This window comes from Solanum tuberosum, unplaced genomic scaffold (genome assembly GCF_000226075.1).
Source record: "Solanum tuberosum cultivar DM 1-3 516 R44 unplaced genomic scaffold, SolTub_3.0 scf00100, whole genome shotgun sequence".
In the NCBI taxonomy this organism is placed as follows: domain Eukaryota; kingdom Viridiplantae; phylum Streptophyta; class Magnoliopsida; order Solanales; family Solanaceae; genus Solanum; species Solanum tuberosum.
In genome coordinates, this window is record NW_006239024.1 from 513,165 (window position 1) to 517,493 (window position 4,329).

At 46.1% G+C, this 4,329-nt stretch overlaps 1 protein-coding gene across 1 annotated transcript in view; it reads left to right on the forward strand.

The window, feature by feature from the left end:
• Positions 1 to 4,329, forward strand: part of LOC107060800 (uncharacterized) — a 35,139-nt gene that overhangs the window by 1,943 nt on the left and 28,867 nt on the right. The gene's annotated exons all lie outside the window — the stretch shown is intronic.

Below are 4,329 nucleotides of genomic sequence, written 5' to 3' on the forward strand. Positions count from 1 at the left end.
AGGGCCCGTTTTGAGGGCAAGTTCCAAAGTCGAAGGGTAATCTACAACGCCTCCCATAGAGAGCCTCAAAAAGAGCTATACCGATGCTAGAATGATAGCTATTGTTATAGGCAAACTCAATCAATGGAAGATGATCATCCCAACTACCCTTAAGCTCCAATATACAAGCCCTAAGCATATCCTCAAGTGTTTGGATAGTCCTTTCGGCTTGTCCATCCGTTTGCGGGTGAAAGGCCGTAGTAAGCTTAACTCTCGTGCCTAGACCCCTTTGAAAGGACTTCTAGAAGTGTGAAGTAAATTGAGTACCACGGTCCGATATGATGGATAGAGGAATCCCATGCAACCTTACCAAGTCATGAATATATAACCTTGCATAATCTTCCGCCCCATATGTTGTCTTTACCGGTAGAAAATGAGCCGATTTTGTCATCCTATCAACCACCACCCAAATAGAATCAAAACCTTTTCTAGTCTTGGGTAAACCAACTACAAAATCCATATTAATTTCTTCCCACTTCCAAGTAGGAATCTCTATGTCTTGGGTTAGACCACCCGGCCTTTGATGTTCGGCCTTGACTTGTTGACAACTATGACAACCGGAGACGAATTTGGCAATGTCCTTCTTCATGCCTCCCCACCAATACACATCCCTCAAATCTCTATACATTTTGGTGGAACCGGGGTGAATGGAGTAGGAAGAATTATGAGCCTCCTCAAGAATTTTCTCCCTCAAACCATCAACACAAGGCACACACAACCTACCTTGGTACCTAAGGGCACCATCTCCCCCTTGGGAGAAAACTTCCACCTTGCCCTCTTTCACCAAGGCCTTCAATTCTAACAAGGAAGAGTCAAGATCTTGTTTTGCTATCACCTCATCAACCAAGGAAGACCTAGCACCATCAACAACGACCACACCACCATTACCAACCTCTTCCAACCTAACCCCCAACCTAGCCAACCGATGCACCTCCCTAGCCATTTCCCTATCACCAATATCAACATGAGCTAGACTACCCATAGACACCCTACTCAAAGCATCCGCCACCACATTAGCTTTACCGGGATGATAATGCACACTCATATCATAATCTTTAAGAAATTCTAGCCACCTTCTTTGTCTCAAGTTGAGATCTTTTTGGGTGAAGACATATTGAAGACTCTTATGATCGGTGAACACGTCAACATGTACCCCATACAAATAATGACGCCAAATCTTTAAAGCAAACACCACTGCGGCTAATTCAAGATCATGTGTAGGATAGTTCTTTTCATGCACTTTGAGTTGTCTAGACGCATAGGCTATCACCTTACCATTTTGCATTAGGACACAACCCAAGCCAACTCTAGAAGCATCACAATACACAACAAATCCCTCAAGCCCATCCGGTAGTGACAATATAGGAGCGGACACAAGTTTATCTTTCAAGGTTTGAAAACTCCTTTCACACTCGTCGGTCCACTCAAACTTAGCCTTCTTTTGTGTCAACTTAGTCATGGGAGAAGCAATAGAAGAAAACCCATTCACAAATCTCCGGTAGTAACCCGCTAAGCCCAAGAAGCTCCTAATATCCGACGGGGTCAATGGCCTAGGCCAATTTCTAATCACATCGGTCTTCTTAGGGTCTACCTTAATACCATCCCCCGACACCACATGACCTAGGAAGGCAACCTCCCTCAACCAAAATTCACACTTTTCATACTTGGCATACAACTTCTCCTCTCTCAATCTTTGCAACACAACCCTCAAGTGACCCATATGTTCTTCCTCGCTATGCGAATAGATTAAAATATCATCAATGAAGACCACAACAAAGGAATCAAGGTAGGGTTTAAAGACCCTATTCATTAGGTCCATGAAGATAGCCGGTGCATTGGTCAACCCAAAGGACATGACCACAAATTCATAATGCCCATACCTAGTCCGGAAGGCTGTCTTGGGAATGTCACACTCCCTCACCTTCACTTGATGATACCCGGACCGAAGATCAATCTTAGAGAAGTGGCTAGCCCCTTGCAATTGGTCGAACAAGTCATCAATCCTAGGAAGAGGATATTTATTCTTGACGGTGACCCTATTGAGTTGCCGGTAATCAATACACATCCTAAGGGACCCATCTTTCTTCTTCACAAACAACACCGGTGCACCCCATGGTGATTGGCTAGGCCTAATAAAACCCTTCTCCAACAAGTCCCTCAATTGTTCCTTCAACTCCTTTAACTCCGCCGGGGCCATACGGTAAGGGGGAATAGAAATGGGTTGAGTATCGGGGAGGAGGTCTATGCCAAAATCTATTTCCCTTTCGGGAGGAACACCGGGAAGGTCATTAGGAAAGACATCAAGGAATTCATTTACACCCGGAACCGACTCTATAGGAAGGGTTTTGGACTCCACATCCCTAACCCTCACAAGATGATAGAGACACCCCTTAGAGATCAACTTACGGGCTTTAATGCAAGAGATGAACCTACCCTGGACTACCACATTTTGGCTTTCCCACTCAAGAATGGGTTCACTTGGGAATTGGAACTTGACCCTACGGGTTCTACAATCAATGGAAGCATAGTATGCATGCAACCAATCCATCCCAAGAACAACATCAAAATCGACCATGTTCAACTCAACAAGATCACAAGGCAATATTTTATGCAAGATGCAAATAGGACAATTTCTATAGACCTTCCTAGCAACAACATATGCACCAATAGGAGTAGACACCTTATATGACTCATGCAACAAGTCGGGCTCAACATGAAACTTTTTGGCAACAAAGGGGGTGACAAAAGAAAGAGAGGCACCCGGATCAATTAATGCATATACATCAAAATCAAAGATTTTCAACATACCGGTAACGACGTCGGGGACTTCATCGACCCCTTGCCTCCCATGCAAAGCATAAAATCGATTGTGCCTTGGGGCACCATCTTGTCGGCCCCCTCTCCCCAAAGGAACCGCATTGGCACCTTGTGGACGGACCTCCTTACCCTTGTTGCGATTTCGAGGACAATCCATTGCCTTGTGCCCCATTTCCCCACAACTATAGCAAGCACCGGTATTTCTCAAGCACGGGCCACCATGGCCCTTACCACACTTCGGACATACATCAATATGACCCATACCCCTAACACCTTGGGCCCTTGGAACATCATTGGCAAACCCCTTATGGAGCGCATGAGAAGACCCTTGACCTTGATGAAACCGGCCTCCCGTTCTACTTTGGAACTTGCCCTCAAAACGGGCCCTCTTGGCCTCATGACCCCTCCTCTTCCTCAACTTCTCCTCCTCCATTTGTTCGGCATAGACCATCAAGCGAGACAAGTCCATGTCACTAATCAACATTGCGGACCGGCATTCTTCACTCACTAGGTCGGACACACCCATCACGAATTTGTTCATCCTAGACCGTGAGTCGGCAACCAAGTGTGGAGCATACCTTGAAAGTTGGTTAAACTTGAGGGCATACTCCCTCACACTCATAGACCCTTGTTTTAAATTCATGAACTCCACCAATTTGGCTTCCCTAAGCTCAAGAGGAAAGAATCGATTAAGGAAAGCCGTTTTGAACTCTTCCCAAGGCACCACATAGTTTGCCCCCTTCTCTTCCTTCCATTGGTTGTACCATATTTGGGCCACCCCTTTTAGTTGGTAGGCCGCCAACTCCGCCTTATCTTCTGACTTCACGCCCATGATAGCTAATATCTTGAGGACTTCATCAATGAACTCTTGAGGGTCTTCATCTAACTTAGACCCATAGAATTCCGGGGGATTCATCCGCACGAAGTCTCTCACCCGAGATGCCCGGGTAGGAGCCTGAGGGGCTTGGGGCCCGTGGTTGGCTTGATTAGCCATAGCTTGTGCAAATAAAGTAAGGGCATCCCGAAGATCCCCATTGGTCGGTTGTTCCTCAGGTGCGCGGGCTCGTCTTCCTCTTGTATTAGGCATGATCTAGCAAAGCAAAGAACAACCGTTAGGGAAGAACTTAATTCAACTCTACAGCACGACTTAGAAAGTGGAGAAGGGAAACATTTCCTAAAACGTCTCATAGCCTCCTACTCATAGTTGTGGTGCACAACACAACCATGAATCGGACTCTAATCAACGCGGTGGGTTGGACTCCGAGGATCTATCAACCTAGTGCTCTGATACCAAGTTTGTCACGGCCCAAGCCTAGGGCCTAGACGTGACCGGCGAATGGGGAACCCGAAGGAACCCCAAACAAGCCTCATAGCATATCATTACACATCCTTGGTCGCGGAAGCAATTAAAATGACCATAAGCAATAAGCATAATCAAAGGGGGAAATCGGGACTAAGGGAGCAAGAAAAAAA